This window comes from Salvelinus alpinus, chromosome 30, assembly GCF_045679555.1.
Source record: "Salvelinus alpinus chromosome 30, SLU_Salpinus.1, whole genome shotgun sequence".
Classification (NCBI taxonomy): Eukaryota; Metazoa; Chordata; class Actinopteri; order Salmoniformes; family Salmonidae; genus Salvelinus; species Salvelinus alpinus.
The window spans coordinates 41,999,304-42,019,646 of record NC_092115.1 but is presented as its reverse complement, the minus strand read 5'-3'; the positions used below and the strand labels follow the sequence as shown (position 1 = coordinate 42,019,646).

At 44.7% G+C, this 20,343-nt stretch overlaps 1 pseudogene; it reads left to right on the top strand.

Annotated features, from left to right (window-relative positions):
• The window catches only part of LOC139560036 (pre-mRNA-processing factor 6-like), a 47,288-nt pseudogene that overhangs the window by 16,410 nt on the left and 10,535 nt on the right, over positions 1-20,343 (top strand).

Sequence of the window (20,343 nt, the reverse complement as noted above, 5' to 3'; positions counted from 1 at the left end):
ACACAAAGTTAAAATGTCATTATCTCTTGAGAAGACAAACCTTCTGAAAGAGGTCATACCACCTCCGCTTCAGAGCTGGCCTGTTGCCCGCATCGGCAGGCCAAACTCCTGTGGTGGCAAATGTCTGCAAGCGGGACTTCCTCTCCCTTATGGGTATTTGTAGACATCTGAAACCAGCAGGATGAATGTATCACACTACCACAAGAACAATCAGCAGAACAAGCTTGCTCTATATTTATTGATGCTTGTAATTGTGCATGTTATAAACAACGTGTTTTTTTCAGGATTATAGGTTATACTCTATGGCTGGATTTATGTATTTTTTTCCAATGCTACATTAATTTGGCAGACCTAACTTGATTGATTCTCTTTCTACAAGGCCTAGTCTATGAGAGGCCTAGTCATATTTGTATGAATATTTTGTTAACGCCAAGGCTATAGATATGCATTCAGGTAATTAACTCATTATTATGCATTCACATTTTAATTTGATTACAATGATTTATTGTCAATCATTCGTGAATTTTTTAGGCTATACAATTAATTAAGTAGATTAATGAACTGATAATACATTCATACATAACTTGTTTTCTATAATTTTTGAATATGATAGAATATTGCATTCTATTATACATCCTATGTGAATCATTTTCATTAATGTTAATTGGTGTATGAATAATAGTAATCTGAAAATCAGTCTGAAGTTGAATATTTCGCCTATTGTTCCTGTCCATACAGCCTAGGACAATGTGATAAAGTACTGTTAATCCTTGTCCAGCTAATGATTATTTTTTATTTTATTTACTTTTTTGCTCTCTCGCCTCACTTTTCTGGGGGGAAAATCTGTTAAACAGTAAATCAATTTTGTCTGGCCGAAAAACATGTAATTTAACTGTAGAAATGTATTAGGCCTATCTTTTAATGGGGCATGATGTTTTCATCTGATTGTCAAATAAATGACTTCTTAGGGGGGGGGGGGGGGCTTAGTTTCAAGTTTGGGGAAGCTTTCAATTTATCCTACCATTTCTACCGATCTACGTGACAGTTATGATAGTCATATGCACATTTTCGTGGAACAGTTTCCTTTCAGTAATGATGTTTTCATTTCTCAAAATCATTGTTACTTGGTTAATCATACAAATCTGAATAAAAATAATAAAAATGTAAAAGTTAAAATTCAGCTAATGCAAGAGCACCAGCCATATGGACACATTGACACACTGTGATCCATTGGCAGCTAAAGAAATTAGTGCATGCATGGAACCATAGGCCAATTCAGCAGTAGGCCTATAACTTCCATTGTCAACTAAGTGAAAATACATAAAGGTGACAAGTATTCTCATTTAAAATTCAGGTTCTTTCAATCGCATTCATCTCTTTACCGCGCCTTTCTGCCTCCCTTTCTATGTATCTATCATGACGTTAAATATTGCAACATTGAATCAAATCAATCAACTTGATCTGGCCCAAAGCTGTTACTAATGCTTTTGCAACGTTGTATCAACTAGCCTATTCTGGGCCCTCAGAGTTTCCCATGCCACAGGACAGAGAGATGTTTTTTGCGCAAAGGGAAAGTATTCAGGTATTTTATAATGTTTCCACTGGATATATGGGATCACCAGATCATGATATTTTGCTCTTTTACACAGAGGCTTGGTGACTGTTAGCCTGGACATCCGCTAGTGGGCTTTATGGATCTCCACCATTGTCTGGGCTTGATGTGGCCAACTGGTAACACACTTGTGTTCCCCGGCGACCGGTTCATACTTAAAACATTCCACATTCAGACTACAAAGGCTTTTATTTTCCACCTTCTTTATTTAATGGCGAGAAGGTCGGGAAAAAACATGGGAAATATGCATACTTTCTTTCTGAAACACCATTTTCCACTTTGACCCCTAGCCTAATATAGCAGGTGTAAAAGAAACGGAACCCCTGGTCTGATAGTTTCAAAATAAAAGTTGTGCTTACTGAACATACAGTTTTAAATTACTTATGGTATTTGTTGGCATGGCCACATCAAGCCCAGACAATAGTGGAGATCCATTAAGCACACTACATTTAATATTTTAGCAGACGTGCTTATCCAGAGCGACTTACAGGAGCAATAGGGTTGTGCCTTGCTCAAGGGCACATCGTACGTTTTCATCACCTAGTCAGCTTGGGGATTCAAATCAGCAACCTTTCAGTTACTGGTCCAACGCTCTTAACCTCAAGGCTACCTGCCGCCACGCCACTAGTGGCTGCCCAGGCTAAGATTTTTGAGGAACTATTATAATTTGCAATGCACGTTAAAAAAACAGACTACTGCGCAGGTTCACTGAGTTGCTGACCACCGGGCTGGGCCTAGTTTATTGCTAAAGCAGCTATGATGTGTAGATCTGAAGCAGGCGCTACCTCAGATTGGGAGGCCGGAGAATGTAGCGAAAGAGGCAAGTAGTACCGGCAGGTGACCACGGAGAGGCGCAAGAGTGCCATAAACCCATTCTGTTTTGTTAGTGTTGATCAGATGAAGTAAAGGGTTTCTATACCTGGTGACTGAGTAATCCTAACTGAAGTAACATTTACTGAAAAGCAAGATGTAAGTAATAATATTAAGCAATGGTATTATTTATATCCATAAAATAACCATTTAAACCCATAAAAAGAAACCATGAGGCTGATGGGCCACACCCTGAAGAAGGCACAGTAATGCCGAGACGTTGGTAAATACCCAATCAGTTACTGGGAGTTTATATATGGAGTGTGCCACTCTCTTTACTTTGATAGTCCATAAATGTGAACCACCATACATTTTGTTAATTTACATTATTTAAAAATACGTTTTCTGAATTTGGGTAACATTATCTGCCAATTTAACACACACACAGAGACACTAGAAATTAGCTAATTTAAAAAATAAATATTTAAATAGCAAAAAACAATTCTTCAATTAAAAGCATGTGGGAAACTATTTATGATGGTGTATTGTTATTAATTGAAGCAATATGAACAGCAGGGTAATACTAACATCACTGTCACAGGAAGGGTGGGCTCAAGAACATCACTGTCACAGGAAGGGTGGGCTCAAGAACATCACTGTCACAGGAAGGGTGGGCTCAAGAACATCACTGTCACAGGAAGGGTGGGCTCAAGAACATCACTGTCACAGGAAGGGTGGGCTCAAGAACATCACTGTCTCAGGAAGGGTGGGCTCAAGAACATCACTGTCACAGGAAGGGTGGGCTCAAGAACATCACTGTCACAGGAAGGGTGGGCTCAAGAACATCACTGTCACAGGAAGGGTGGGCTCAAGAACATCACTGTCACAGGAAGGGTGGGCTCAAGAACATCACTGTCTCAGGAAGGGTGGGCTCAAGAACATCACTGTCACAGGAAGGGTGGGCTCAAGAACATCACTGTCACAGGAAGGGTGGGCTCAAGAACATCACTGTCTGAGGAAGGGTGGGCTCAAGAACATCACTGTCTCAGGAAGGGTGGGCTCAAGAACATCACTGTCAACGGAGGGTGGGCTCAAGAACATCACTGTCTCAGGAAGGGTGGGCTCAAGAACATCACTGTCACAGGAAGGGTGGGCTCAAGAACATCACTGTCACAGGAAGGGTGGGCTCAAGAACATCACTGTCACAGGAAGGGTGGGCTCAAGAACATCACTGTCACAGGAAGGGTGGGCTCAAGAACATGACTGTCTCAGGAAGGGTGGGCTCAAGAACATCACTGTCTCAGGAAGGGTGGGCTCAAGAACATCACTGTCAAAGGAGGGTGGGCTCAAGAACATCACTGTCTCAGGAAGGGTGGGCTCAAGAACATCACTGTCACGGGAAGGGTGGGCTCAAGAACATCACTGTCACAGGAAGGGTGGGCTCAAGAACATCACTGTCACAGGAAGGGTGGGCTCAAGAACATCACTGTCAAAGGAGGGTGGGCTCAAGAACATCACTGTCTGAGGAAGGGTGGGATCAAGAACATCACTGTCACAGGAAGGGTGGGCTCAAGAACATCACTGTCACAGGAAGGGTGGGCTCAAGAACATCACTGTCTCAGGAGGGTGGGCTCAAGAACATCACTGTCTCAGGAGGGGGGGTTTGTGAACGGAGTGACATTCCCTCAAAGTGATGCCTCCTACGCACTGACGAGGACTTCAAAGAAATTGCATCATCTCGGGCCACGAGAAAACCAGGATCTCCCTGTAGTCAGGTTGTAAAGAGGCTTTCAGAGGAAGTGGATGTGAAAGCGGCTGCGAAAGTGCGACGAGTGGAAAGTTTGGATGCAAGGAAAGAGCACACATCAGGGCCTCTGCCACCATATGTTCGTTGTGCACGACAGTATCCACGGTACGACTCAGAGCTCTTCACCCTCAATCTGGATCAAGCCAACAGCTATGTATTTAGTTTTGTTTATTTTACCTTTATTTTACCAGGGAGTCATGATGAGACCATGGTCTCTTTTCCAATTAGATAAATAACACAAAAAACACACACAAAAAACAAAATATAAATACAAAATGCAAGAAAAAAAAAAACAGCAATAAGGACCTCAATTAGCTTTCTGAGGCAACAGAACACCAGATTTGAGAACATTTTGAAGATTGCTCCACATATAAGGTGCAACTCAGTGGAGACCAAAATCATTTCCAGAGTTAGCCATCCCTGAGACCGGGTGTGCTAGCTTGCATGTCTAAAGTTTAGTAACGATGTTAGGTACAGTGGGACTTGTTGTAAAAGGGCTTTATACATGAAAACAGCAACGTCTCAACCTACGTGACATCAAAGAGGGCCAACCACCTTTCTGGTAGAAACACTCACTCTCTCTAATGGTTATAACGTTACCTCATAAGCATTGCAGGTATCTATGGTACCTCATAAGCATAGCAGGTATCTATGGTACCTTATCAGCATAGCAGGTATCTATGGTACCTTATCAGCATAGCAGGTATCTATGGTACCTTATCAGCATAGCAGGTATCTATGGTACCTTATCAGCATAGCAGGTATCTATGGTACCTCATCAACATAGCAGGTATCTATGGTACCTTATCAGCATGGCAGGTATTTATAAGGTAGCGTCATGTCTCTCCTCCTTTACTATTAGCAAGCATGCAGAATGTCATTCACCTATTAACTTTAGCCTATGAGAATGGCTCGCCACGGTTGCTGATTAACTTATGGGCGCACTCTTGCAATAATCACTTTCCTTTCAACAGCCTTCCAACGACCTTCCACCACCACCAACTGAAGTCCCTTCATCGGATCCCCATTCTCCCAGCATAGAGCAACCTGTCATCAGCATCTGGCTCTGAGGAGCATTCCTCAGAGACGAGGCCTACCCCAAACTATTCAATAAAATTCCATATTGCATTCTGTCTCTGCTGTCATTTAGTTAAGCATGTACTCGGTTGAATTGTCTATTACTTAAAATTCATGGAAAAAGATTACATTTTGTTTCCTCCCTCAGCTTGTGGCAAGCTGGGACATACTGTGCTGCCAACTCTCTCTCTCTCTCTCTCTCTCTCTCTCTCTCTCTCTCTCTCTCTCTCTCTCTCTCTCTCTCTCTCTCTCTCTCTCTCTCTCTCTCTCTCTCTCTCTCTCTCTCTCTCTCTCTCTCTCTCTCTCTCTCTCTCTCTCTCTCTCTCTCTCTCTCTCTCTCTCTCTCTCTCTCTCTCTCTCTCTCTCTCTCTCTCTCTCTCTCTCTCTCTCTCTCTCTCTCTCTCTCTCTCTCTCTCTCTCTCTCTCTCTCTCTCTCTCTCTCTCTCTCTCTCTCTCTCTCTCTCTCTCTCTCTCTCTCTCTCTCTCTCTCTCTCTCTCTCTCTCTCTCTCTCTCTCTCTCTCTCTCTCTCTCTCTCTCTCTCTCTCTCTCTCTCTCTCTCTCTCTCTCTCTCTCTCTATCTATCTATCTCTGTAGAGGAAGCTGTCAGGAATGTCAGAGGAGGAGTTGCTGAGTATCCCAGAGGTTGACGATGCCAGGAACAAGCGTCAGAGGAACCCTCGCGATGAGAAACTCACCTCTATACCAGACAGCTTCTTCTCCAAACACCTGACCACAGGAGACGTGGTACCACACCACGTGGACCCACTGCAGGGGGTTAGTACACACACAGGCACACACACAAACACATTGGGGCTGGGCAAGATGGTCAAAATATATGACAATATTTTTCACATTTTTGGCAGTATGGTGTTTTTTTACGGTGTTTAAATGTTCTGAATATTAAAAGTTCTTAATATGTTTTATGAGTAGTGACTGAACCTAGAATGGCAACATATTCATTCTAAGTGATTGCTAAGACACTTTTAATGAAACTGGGGTCCACTTGATCTCCATCATAACCTAATGAGCTCAACAGTATTATATTTTGCAAAACTGTAAGGCACATCTCATTGCTTTCATACACACATTTTAGCAAAACAGTAAATACAACTCTCTACAAAAGACGCAAAACTCAGTTGAGTAAATCATGACAAACAAAATTAAAACATTTGGTCACAGCTGATACAAATTACACTCATGAATGTGAACCTCTTCTGCACATGTGCCTGTTCAATCATTAATCAGTCCTTATTCATGGATAAAGAGGTCACCTCTGTTGCTGTTTGCAAGAATGGACCAAGTAAAAGGCAGAGGGCAAGGACAAAGGAGAGGTAGAGAGGCCCATAGAGAACAATAGCTCAGCTCTCAGTTCAAATGGAAAAAGATCAAATAAGCCTTTTGTTTCTGGATATTCATGCTCTTGAGTGACATTATTTCTGCATTGGTCATCTTTTGTAAAATCATATTAGGAAAAAAGAATAAAGCCCATGCTGTGATACAATGTTTACTTGCCTTTTATGGTGCATACTAATTTATAATTACAGTATCAACAAATGGCACAGACATTGCTAGGGGTATATGATAGTTGTAGTTAGTATTTATTGGTCCATTGTGCAACGATTGATTGAAATAGCTTTTCATTAGATAACAAGTTGTATGTTTTGATGGAGGTAGTTGATTTGTGTCATGTATTTAATGTTTTGATGGAGGATGTTGATTTGTGTCATGTTTTTCATGTTTTGATGGAGGTAGTTGATTTGTGTCATGTGTTTCATGTTTTGATGGAGGTAGTTGATATTTGTCATGTTTTTCATGTTTTGATGGAGGTAGTTGATTTGTGTCATGTGTTTCATGTTTTGATGGAGGTAGTTGATATTTGTCATGTATTTAATGTTTTGATGGAGGTAGTTGAATTGTGTCATGTATTTAATGTTTTGATGGAGGATGTTGATTTGTGTCATGTATTTCATGTTTTGATGGAGGATGTTGATTTGTGTCATGTATTTCATGTTTTGATGGAGGTAGTTGATATTTGTCATGTATTTAATGTTTTGATGGAGGTAGTTGAATTGTGTCATGTATTTAATGTTTTGATGGAGGATGTTGATTTGTGTCATGTATTTCATGTTTTGATGGAGGATGTTGATTTGTGTCATGTATTTCATGTTTTGATGGAGGTAGTTGATTTGTGTCATGTATTTCATGTTTTGATGGAGGATGTTGATTTGTGTCATGTATTTCATGTTTTGATGGAGGATGTTGATTTGTGTCATGTATTTCATGTTTTGATGGAGATAGTTGATTTGTGTCATGTGTTTTATGTTTTGATGAAGGTAGCTGATTTTGTGTCATGTATTTAATGTTTTGATGGAGGATGTTGTTTTGTGTCATGTATGTCATGTTTTGATGGAGGTAGTTGATTTGTGTCATGTATTTAATGTTTTGATGGAGGATGTTGATTTGTGTCATGTATTTCATGTTTTGATGGAGGTAGTTGATTTTGTGTCATGTATTTCATGTTGCAAATTAAATGTGTCTAAACTATGACAAAACTGACAGTGAAGTGGTCCAATTTGTAGAACTTTGCATTTATTTACACGGTATCAAAATACCTTGATAGACTGTATTGTAAAAACACAAATACTCTGTCTCTCTCACACAGTTTCATTATGTGCCAGTAGGAGTCAGCTTCTACCACTGAAACATTCTCCATATCCTACCCCATACCAAAAAGTCATGCCTATAGTTTTTTATCTATCAACTTATTTGTTCAGCTTCTTCCCTGTTTCCAGTTGAATCTCCCAGGTGGTCTGGAAAGCCCATACCCCTAGCCTGATGACCCCTGGGACAGGAGAGCTGGACATGAGGAAGATTGGCCAGAAACACGCTGATGGACATGAGATTCAGCCAGGTAACACACCACTTAGACCTACTGACTTAAAAGCTTGTGTCTAGTTTGACTGTTATGCACCAACCTATATGCTATGGTAGGAACTGGTCAGCTGCTATCAAATGATATCAGATGGTATCAAAAGTTTCCAGTAAGCATGTTATGCCAGTACCACTTTTCCTGGTATGTGTATTTGTTCTGATCGTCTCTCCTCCATCTCTCCCCTCTCAGGTGTCTGACTCAGTGAGTGGACAGACGGTGGTGGATCCTAAAGGTTACCTCACTGACCTCAACTCTATGATCCCCACACACGGAGGAGACATCAGGTGAGTAGCCCCGGAGAATAAGCACACACACACACATTTGGACACACATTTGTTGCGTATCTGTATCTCTGGCTGTATTGTTGACTGTCTTTTTGTGTGTGTTTGTGTGTGTCTGTGTATTGACATGAAGAAGCTGTTAAAGTCATTTAAATGTTGAAAGATAATGATGAAATTATTCCCACTCTGAAACCTTATAACTGTATGAAATTGATTAGAATCATACATTTATTATCTGATGGGTTTGTTTAGGTTTAGTCAGTAAAATTATAATTAATGAGGTGTGTAGTTATAGTCAGAATTAGGGTAAAACAATATAACTGGAACAATGTCTATTATAGTATCTTAAAAACAGACTGTCTGAGCAAGATTCGGTGCCGACCTTGGCTGGGGGGGCCACTGAGTACTTCCCAGGGTCTCCCTATCTTGAGGGAGGACGGGGAGTGATTCTCACGGACTCCCCTAATCTTTGTCGGCTGGGTAGCAGGACAATGTGTGCGTAGGACACCTACTGTTTGTTTGTAAATGTATGTGCGTATGAATTCTGTTTGTGTGCAAGAGTATGTGCGTGAGGAGCCAGTATAAAATGAACGGTTTTGTACAACTAACCAGCCCTCTCGTAAATAAACATTTTGACTATCGTAGCTGGGGCCTCCGTCTGATTCATTTACACCAGTTTCTTACAAATCCTGGGTTTCAGGCTGAGTAGTTCATTGAATTGGGTTTATGAGCATTGAGAACATCATTCTCGTAACAGAACCCCCCCCCCCCCCACCCCCATCTGGATCACCTTGGCCACGCTAGAGGAGGTGACTGGTAAACTACAGACGAACCAGGAACCTCATCATGAAGGGCGCCGATATGTGTCCCAAGGTAACATGTGCGCGCACACAATGTATAGTAGCTTTTTGAAATACACTTCTGTCTTCCCATGGTGTGTATCTGTATATTTTGGTGTATGAGATTAAATGAGGCCTTCAGTTTTCTCCACCAGTCAGTGTCAGTGCTGGTCTGGTTAGATCTACAGACATTAGGGGTGGGATGGCCGGACTGCCCTGCATTAGATTATCGGTCTAGGCCTCTCTGGCTGTCTGGAATCTGCACATTACTACAGACTTATGATATACTATACCTCAAACTGCTTTACCTCGTTGGCGTTGACATTAATTGATGTGACTGCTAGGCTACAGCCAGGTGACTCAGCAGCATTGTCAAGCGTGAACCTCCAAGTAAGCATTTAATTGTAATGTACACCATGTGTATCATGTGCATATGACAAAGAAACCTGACTTGACTCAACCAAGGCAGTGGTGGTCCAGGCTGTGTGTGTGAGATTAATGTGTGTGTTTCGTCCCCGGAGTGAGGATTTGTGGCTGGAGTCTGCCAGGCTGGAGCTAGGGGACACAGCCAAGGCCGTGGTGGCCTAGGCGTTGTGTCACCTCCCCACGTCTGTACGCATCTACATACATCAGAGCTGCTGTGCTGGAGACCGATGTCAGGGCCAAGAAACATGTCCTCGGGAAGTGCTTTGTGCCCTGTCAAAGCTACAATGATGCAAACCAGTTTCTCACACCTGTCCAGAGAGAGCACTCCAGATTCAAGTCAAATTTGAAAACCGTCCACTAGAGACAACAATAAAAAACATCTCAAAATGAGTGCCCAGATTGAACCAATGGTCTGTGGAGGGCCTGCTTCTTAGACCACTGCAGCATCCATGAGTTATCAAGGCGAGTCTTAATAAATAGATAAACTTAAACCATGATGCTGTTTTTCTGTTTTAAGCCTATCGCAAAACCTTAATCATTAAAGACAGGATTTAAGTCGCCTGGAACTTCGGCAGCTAGTAAGTCTTTTTCAAACCTCCAGCTTTGGGCGGGATGTGTCAACGTGTAGTTCACACATGCATAATATATGAGCAGAATTTCTGTCTTACCTCAATTAGCCACAAAATCCCTAGTTTGAAAGTGACTGTTTTCTGGAAGCTGCGTGCTGCTATTTTCCCTACATTTTTCTCCATGTGCAACTAAGAGTTTCAGCCAATGAGCTTCAGCCCCTCGCCATTTGAGTGATCGCTAGCTAGATGAACACACAGCAGAGCAAGAGAACAATGTGACGTAATGCACATATATGCACAAAATATGCCATTTTCAGGGACCACTTTTGACTCGTGAGCACTACTTTCAGAACTACTGGCTAAAAAGTATACAAAAGTACCAGAGAATCTCTTAACCCTGAACTTAACCCATTCTGAATGACTACCTTTACGACCGTTAACTTCTGGAGCTCATGAGGGATGTGTGCCTAAATACAGGACGTCGCCACTAGGGTCAACAGTGAGCACTATTACCATCAAGTACTGTATTTTGGGGTTTTGCTTGGGCGTTGTGGATGGGGATGGCTGATGGGCGTAAGCCATGAGCTCCGGCTCCGAGGGTTTGTGCGTTCAATCCCAGTAATAGGCACTTGATTTTGTAACTTCGAAATATGACGTTTGGAGAAAGGTGGAAAAGCGTCTAATTCTGCAGTGAGACTGAGAGCTTATTGTCCGCTGTCGAGCTTGGACTATCGATAGAAGGAAAGGAAGACTGAGAGAAGAGGGAAATGAATAGTTCAACAAACCATCGCTCCAGTTCAATTCGTTTCTTATCCCAAATGACACTTGTAGTGTACGACGCACCCCCTATTTACACCCCGTCATGGTGTCAGTGCCATGCAAGCCCTGATCCATTACACACACCATCAGTGCCGTTCCCAGCAGCATTCCTCTGTGACAGAGACGGATGTTGTGCATACTATGAAAGTGTTAGCAGCCTACATGTCTGGGCTGCCCTCTGTCTGTCTGACTGTGTTTCACCAAAGAAAGAAAAAAGACTTCTGTATTTCTCCGTCACAGTGTGCCTCTCCAGACTATTAGGCAATGTGTTGATATTATCACGGCAATTGCCATGATTACATTACGAAATAAAGTGTTTTTGCAGTGATGTGTGTCAAGGGAAGTACAGGAAGTAGGCACTGCAGAGCTGAAATGAACACTGACTTGATCCAGCTTAAAAGAGAGAAGGTCATATCATAATGTCCCCCGGCACAGTTTATTTAAAGGTCTACCCACTCATTAATCAGATATTATTGAAGAGATCCGTCTTTAAATGGTAGATGAGCCCTGGTCGTGTTTTGTAAGAAGACCGGGGACATGGTGTATCCATATAGATCACTCTGTAGTTTTATTTTATAGGCCTCTTCACTCAAGTGGCTCTTGCATGCCACTGGCCTGCCTGTTTGGCACGGGATACACACGGTACACGGTACGTGTGTGTGTAACAGCTCTGGAGAATGTATCTAAGTCTGCGCATCTGTGGAAGACTGCTGTGGAGCTGTGGCTGGCGCGGTTGGAATGCATGAGAACGCTAGACGTGTCGTGAACAAGGCCCGGGATAAACATCCCAATGGACTGTCACATATGGATCACTGCCGCCAAGTTGGAGGAGGCCAAATGGAACACTCAAATGGCGGAGAAGATCATCGACAGAGCCATCACATCACTCAGGGCCAACAGGGTCGAGATCAACAGAGAACAGTGGATACAGGTACGAGAGGGCGGGAGTGTGTGTATAGTGGTGAGAATCTAGAGCAGGAAACACAGGTGTGCTCCAGAGTTCTGTGTGACCCACTTCCAGCTCTTGGTATTTTCCTGTGACCCACTGAATAAACCAAACAGTCTTGAGCAGCCATAATCCAAAAGCTTTCTGCTGCAACCCGGCATTTTCAAAACCTCTAATTCAGTCTAATTCTCTTCACCTTTTACCCAAATGTGTTCTGTGTTGTGTTCCGTGTTGCCCTTGACTCCACTCTGTAAAAGGATACTACGGCCACTCCCTCTCTTCAGAGGTGCTGGCATGCCAGAGTAATATGGCACAACTGTTTCCTCTATCTTATTTTATCCCTGCAGCACATGAAAAGCAGCAACGGACTGCACTTCAACACTGCACAGTGTGTGCGTGCAGGTCAATGACTGATGTCTTACTGATCTCTGTGCACTTCAGTGCAGATCACCCTGTTTCGCAACTAGGCCTTTGACCGCAATTATCTCTCTAATTCCTTTCCTTTTTTTATTATTTATTATTCTTTTCCCTCTGGCTTTTCATGGCTCGGAAGTAAAGTGGACGTACAGTGGCCATCTACTGTTCTCTGGCACAGGGATGGGAGTTACAGTTTATTGGAGTGCACAGGGGGAAATATGAAGCACAGGGAGTTGGCACTGGAGAGCAAGATCAAACACTGGCTTGATCCATCTCAAAAGAGAAAAGATCATGACATAATTTCCCCACAGCACAGCTTATTTAAACGTCTACCCGCCCATAAATGTAAGATTATTTATTGCTTGTGTTTTGTAAGAGGATGGTGACATGATGTTTCCATTTTATTCATTCTGTAGTTTTATAGGCCTCTTCACTCAAGTGCTCCACCATTCATTCCACTGGCCTGCCTGACTGTCCGAGGCACAGGTCACAAGTTCTCTCTCTCCTTCACTAGGCTCAACAGTGAGCACTGTTACCATCAAGTAATGTATTCTTGGGGTTTTGCTCGGGGGTGGCTGATGGGCGTAAGCCATGAGCTCCGGCTCCGAGGGTTTGTGTTTTCAATCCCAGTAATAGGCACTTGTTTTTTGTAACTTCGAAATATGACGTTTGGAGCAACTTCGAAATTAGACGTCTGGAGAAAGGTGGAAAAACGTCTAGTTCTGCGGTGAGACTGAGAGCTCATTGTCTGCTTTTGAGCTTGGACTATCGATAGAAGGAAAGGAGGACTGAGAGAAGAGGGAAATAAATCGTCCTTCTGCTCCTTCTCTCTATGTTCCTTTCAACTCCCCCTCCTTCCTGACCTTCCTTTCAATGCCCCCATCCGTTTAAAATGTTTCTCCCACCCCTCCCTCATGTCTTTTCATTTTCCACTACCCTCCTCACCCCACTCTGTACCTCCTTTAACACTCTCTCCCTCTTTCTGCCCCCTCCCTCCTCGTCTCCAGTATGTGGAGGAGTGTGACAAGGCAGGCAGCATTGCAATGTGCCAGGCGGTGATCCGGGCGATAATTGGTATCGGCATCGAGGAGGAGAGCTGTAAACACACCTGGATGGAGGACGCAGAGAGCGTAAGAATGATGACCTGTAACCTCTCACTTCCCCAGGCCCAAATATACCAAATGCCCAATACTCAGATGACATTAGGAACATATGGTATATCCACAGTTTGATACATTATCTGTAATTCATTTTTTATTTCAGTGTCTCCCACGGGGTGTTGGTGTGTGTAGTAGTGGAGTGTGTAACGTGACTGTTGTTGTGTTTCAGTGTGTGTCCCATGGGTACTGGAGTGTGCCCGTGCCATCTATGCCCACGCTCTGCAGATGTTCCTCAGAAAAAATGAGTGTGTGGCTCTGGTCATCTTACTTCGAAAAGAACCACGGCACCAGGTGTGTGTGTGTGTGTGTTGAAAGCAGACTAAGTTGAATCAAATGACTTTGCCTATTGATTACTACATGCATTGTAAACTAGAATATTTCAGAGTGGATATCTTCACTGTGGCAATTTTTCATTGGCAGGTGACTCAATACAAGCCAATTAATTTGATTGCTCGCTTATCTAGGAGTCCGCCTTGTCTTAATGTATAATAGCGATTATATGCACCCTCTTAATCATCCCATTTGGTTAGTTGTGATCAATCACTTTTTCAAAGCCTCTCTTTCCTCTCATACTCTCTCAATTACTTATTAAATCTCTCACTCTTCCCCCTTTCCGCACTCCTCCCTCTATCTTTCCCCACATCTCCCTCTAACTCCCGCTTCTCCCTGTCATCCACCTCCTTTCTATCTCTCCATACCTCACCCTCTTACTTCTCCTCCCTCCTTGTTACCCCCCCATCCCAGGGAGTCTCTGGAGGCGCTGCTGCAGAGGGTGGTGGCTCACTGTCCCAAAGCTGACGTCCTGTGGCTGATGGGGGCCAAGTCCAAGTGGCTGGCTGAGAACATGCCTGCTGCTTGCAGCATTCTGTCTCTGGCCTTCCAGGTGAGAGAGGAACAATGAGCTCGCTAGCTTGAGTAAACATGCTTATTCCAATGTTATCTTTCTGTCTTGACAATAGGGTACACAGCAAAGTGCAAACCAAGATTTGGTACAAGAAAAATACCTTTCTCCCTTTGTGTCCAGGCTAACCCTAACAGTGAGGAGATATGGTTGGGTGTGTGAAGCTGGAGTCTGAGCCCGTCGGCTACTGGCCAAGGCTGTAGCAGTGCTCCTACTTCCAGGGTGAGTGTGGGTGGATGTGGGTGGGTGTGTGAAGGAGGATATATAAGACGGTGTGTGCATATTCACATGTGTGAGAGATGACAGGGATTTGAGTTGAGTGGTGGGGGTGGGGTGGGGGAGTGGGGGGGCAATATCCTGCTACTCCACTGTATGTAGCTATAACCTTTAACTGTTAGCCTTAGCCAAGATTCCCCACTATTGACGCAGCAAGGTTAATCAGAGCGAGTCCTATAGTCATCCATCTTAGTTTGCACAACATCAGTGGGGGGGTTAAAGAAGAGATTGAGAGCCCCAAGGGGATATTTTGGCTTGTCAGAATGGCCCCCTGGGAGATATACATAATATACAATAGGCCTATATCCGCGTACACAGTTTCCTCAGTCATTTACTATAAAAGGTCCATTTCAATCTGGAAGCTGGTGGCTGTGTTAGGTGTGTAGGGGTTGCCTCTTAGTCAGGCAGAACCGCAGGAATTGGTAAGGGCGAGATGGAGATGGACCTGACCTCAGATAGACTCTTGTTTTGGGAGGAAGTATTATTTAAAGTTAATGGGGCGTTATACAGTAGCAGTCTTCTCCATACATCCATGCCCAGGCTTGCTAGATTCACAACTAGATGGGAAACCACCATAGTGCTGTCTGTTACCAGGAAATCAATCAATGCCCTTGTTTGGCAAGAAAAAACGAGATTCACTGCTGTAGTCAGCAGAAACTGTCAAGGACTGAGGCTATGCCTGAGGATGTTAGCACTTGCTACTTTGAAACATGACATTAATTACTTTTTAAAAATGGTTGTCTTTACACTGCCTACATTTGTTTGTTGTTATTTCTTTGCATGCTTTTATTCATAATGAAATGTTGTTATTGAGGATAAGAGTGTTCTAATGTAATGTCTAGGATGATAAGTAAAGTGTGTGTGTTTGTCCCTATGCAGCTGTTTATGAAGTGAAGCCGGAGTGGGTGTTGGGGAACATCAAAGCATATGCCGAGGCTCTGAAACACTAGGAGGAGCAGTCTGAGCACAATGAGAAAGCCAGAGAGGCCTACAACCAGGGGGAGAGGAGGGGGAGAGGCCAGAGAGGCCTACAACCAGGTGGAGAGAAGGCTAGGGAGGCCTACAACCAAGGGGAGAGAAGGGGGAGAGAAGGCTAGGGAGGCCTACAACCAGGGAGAGAGGAGGGAGAGAGAAGGCTAGGGAGGTCTACAACCAGGGGGAGAGGAGGGGGAGAGAAGGCTAGGGAGGCCTACAACCAGGGGGAGAGGAGGGGGAGAGAAGGCTAGGGAGGCCTACAACCAGGGGGAGAGGAGTGGGGTGAGAGGGGGAGAGAAGGCCAGGGAGGCCTACTACCAGGGAGGGTTGATGGCAGTGGAGGATCCTCAGAGGAAGGGGAGGACCATTAAAAAAAAATTGTGGAACATCAATAAAGTTATAATTTTTAGATAAAATTATACTAAATATATTCATGTCAATAAATACTTGATTATAACACACTGTTATGCAATGAAGGTCTATGGCAGGCTCAACAGCTCTCTTTGGGGTAGCACCATGTTGTAACTGGAGGACAGCAAGCTTCCGTCCACCTCTGGGTACATTGACTTCAATACAAAACCTAGGAGGCTCATGGCTCTCACCCACTTCCATAGACTTACACAGTAATTATGACAACTTCCGGAGGACATCCTCCAACCTATCAGAGCTCTTGCAGCATGAACTGACATGTTGTCCACCCAATCAAAGGATCAGAGAATGAATATAGTACTGAAAGCATAAGCTACAGCTAGCTAGCACTACAGTTCGTAAAATGCGGTGAGAGAAAGACAATAGTTGAACAGTTTTGAACAAATTAATTTCTTCAAAACTTAAGGAGAAGCAAGAGAGAGATGGCTATATTTCCAATTTTTTTCACTTTCACTTTCTTAGCTAGTAAATGCAGCTAGCTAGTTCAGCCTACTCAAACACACAGCTCAAACAGAGATGGAGGCTATGTGTCACGACTTCCGTTCCTCTCCTTGTTCGGGCGGCGTTCGGCAATCGACGTCACCGGTCTTTTAGCCATCGCCGATCCACCTTTCATTTTCCATTTGTTTTGTCTAGTTTTCCCACACACCTGGTTTACATTTGCCTCATTACTTGTTGTGTATTTCACCCTCTGCTCCCCCCATGTCTGTGTGTGAAATTGTTTGTTGTAAGTGCTTGTGCACATTTTGACTTAGAGTCAGGTTGTTGCGGCCGGAGTCCGCACCTTTGAGGGGGGTGGTACTGTCACGCCCTGACCTTAGTATCCTTTGTTTTCTTTATTATTTTGGTTAGGTCAGGGTGTGACGAGGGTGGTATGTGTGTTTTTGTCTTGTCTAGGGTTTTTTGTATGTCTAGGTGTGTGTGTCTAGTCTAGACATATGTAGGTCTATGGTAGCCTAGATTGGTTCCCAATCAGAGGCAGTTGTTTATCGGTATTTGGTATTTAGGTTGCCATTTTCCAGTTTGGTTTGTGGGTTATTGTCTTTGTGATGCTTCATGTCTGCACTCATTGTTTATGGCCGTCACGTTCGTTTTGTTGCTTTGTATTTTTGTTTGTTCAGTATATTTCTTTATTAAAAGATTTATTCAAATCACGCTGCGCCTTGGTTACCATGGAAACATATTGTGACACTGAAGCACGTGGCTGCAGCGGATGAGGCTGCAGTTGTGATGTCCATAAATTGAAGACATTTCGAGGTAAATATTGCTTGTGTAGTGAATATTTTTATTGTTAGTCATTTCCAAACAGTGTATATATTTGATGTATTTAGTGTAAACTATATGCCAGCTGTAATACTAGCCAAAGCATGCTAAGCAGTCTGTCATTTTTCTCCAAAAACTGTATAAGCGTAATTTCCTGCTTCTAAAGTCTGAAAAAACAGGAAAATCAGGGCGAGATACTGGAAGAAAAAAGAGAAGGGAGAAGTGAAATCTATCTCCGAGCTTACAAAGCGAGAACAAAGAAACAAGAGAAGGGAATGGAAGTGTAGCCAACGGAATAGAAGACAGACTTTAAAGAGAACAGTTGCAATGGAGACCTACATATCAGGCAACACACCACCTCAGTCACCAGAATACTTGCAGCCAGATCATGAGGCCAACATACCTGTCCCTAACTTACCTGCCCTGATGCACACCCTGATACCCTTTCCTCATCATCTGGACGGCTCTAATGGCTCGGGACAGACGGGCGGCTCTGAAGGCTCTTGGCAGACGGATGGCTCAGATGGCACTGGGCAGACGGATGGCTCAGATGGCACTGGGCAGACGGATGGCTCAGATGGCACTGGGCAGACGGATGGCTCAGATGGCGCTGGGCAGACGGATGGCTCAGACGGCGCTGGGCAGACAGATGGCTCAGACGGCGCTGGGCAGACAGATGGCTCAGACGGCGCTGGGCAGACAGATGGCTCAGACGGCGCTGGGCAGACAGATGGCTCAGACGGCGCTGGGCAGACAGATGGCTCAGACGGCGCTGGGCAGACGAGCAGTGCAGGTGGCATTAGGCAGGCAGGCAGTACAGACGGTGCTGGGCAGACGAGCAGTGCAGGCGGCGTTGGGCAGACGGCCGACTCTGACCTGCTGAGGCGCACAGTAGGCCTGGTGCGTGGTGCCGGAACTGGTGGTACCGGACTGGAAACACGCACCTTAAGGCTAGTGCGGGGAGCAGGAACAGGGCACACTGGTTTCTCAAAGCGCACTATAGGCCTGGTGCGTGGTGCCGGAACTGGTGGAACCGGACTGAGGGCACGCACCTCAGGGCGAGTGCGGGGAGAATGAACAGTGCGTACAGGGCTCTGGAGACGCACAGGAGGCTTGATGCGTGGTGCCGGAACTGATGGTACTGGGCTGGGGCCACGCACCATAAGGCGAGTGTGGGGTGCTGGAACTGGAGGTACTGGGCTGGGGCGGGAAGGTGGCGCCGGATATACCGGACCGTGCAGGCGTACTGGCTCCCTTGAGCACTGAGCCTGCCCAACCTTACCTGGTTGAATGCTCCCCGTAGCCCGTCCAGTGCGGGGAGGTGGAATAACCCGCACTGGGCTGTGTAGGCGAACCGGGGACACCATTCGTAAGGCTGGTGCCATGTACACCGGCCCGAGGAGGCGTACTGGAGGCCAGATATGTTGAGCCGGCTTCATGGCACTTGGCTCAATGCTCATTCTAGCCCGCCCAGTGCGGGGAGGTGGAATAACCCGCACCGGGCTATGCACACTTACAGGAGACACCGTGCGCTCTTCCGCATAACACGGTGTCTGCGCGTACTCCCGCTCAACATGGTAAGCATGGGAAGTGGGCGCAGGTTTCCTACCTGCCCTCGCCACACTACCCTTTAGCCCCCCCCCCAAGACATTTTTGGGCGAGCCTCTCGTGTTTCCAGCCGCTCTGCCTTGCAAGCGCCTCATAATGCCGCCTCTCCGCTTTTGATGCCTCCAGCTCCGCTTTGCGGCGGCGACACTCCTCTGGCTCTGCCCAGGGTCCTTCTCCGTCTAGAATCTCCTCCCATGTCCATTCCTCCTTGTACCACTGCTGCTGTTGCTGCTGCCCGTTTCCACGCTGCTTGGTCCGGGTTTGGTGGGTGATTCTGTAACGGTTTTCTTCCATAGTTGACGGAGAGGACCAAAATGCAGCGCGGTTAGTGTTCAACATGTTTAATCTGACAATAAACGGGAACACTATACAAACAACAAAATAACAAATGTGAAAACCGAGACAGACCTCTCTGGTGCAGAACACAAACACAGAGACAGGAAACAATCACCCACAAAATCCCAACACAAAACAAGCCTCCTATATATGATTCTCAATCAGGGACAACGATTACCAGCTGCCTCTGATTGAGAACCATATTAGGCTGGACACAGAAACAGACAAACTAGACACACAACATAGAATTCCCACCCAGCTCACGTCCTGACCAACACTAAACAAGCAAAACACATAATAACTCTGGTCAGGACGTTACACCAACAGTCCAGGATAGGGACACATGCCTCTGCAAAACTCACGCCAACCTCCATTTCATGGCGGACAAACTGCAGTATCACAAAGTGATCAGCGGCAACAACATTGAGAACCTTACTGAGTCTTTGTGCTGTGAGAACCTGGAGAAAGAGTGCATGTACACAGAGTGCTCCCTTTGCCAAGCAAAAGAGCTTCAAACATCTGTCTTTGATGCTGGTGGTTTGAGTGGAAAAACAAAGCTGAAGAGAGGGAGAATACAAACAAAGAGGTAAACATGGAAGAAGTTCACTGTACATTTGACAGTAAAAGAAAAGGTGTGTGGCACACTGCAGATTCGACTGGAGGACTTCTACAAAGGACTGAAAGAGAAGTTGGGGAAACACGTGTACAACATTCAACGCCAATATTACAAACTGAGAGAATCAATAGAGAATCTGGGGAGAGAAGAGCTCATCATGCATATTGACTTTGCAGAGAACTACCTGTGTAGCTAACCAGGCAGTTTTACTTTGATTATTCTCACAAGGAGGTGAACCTCCAC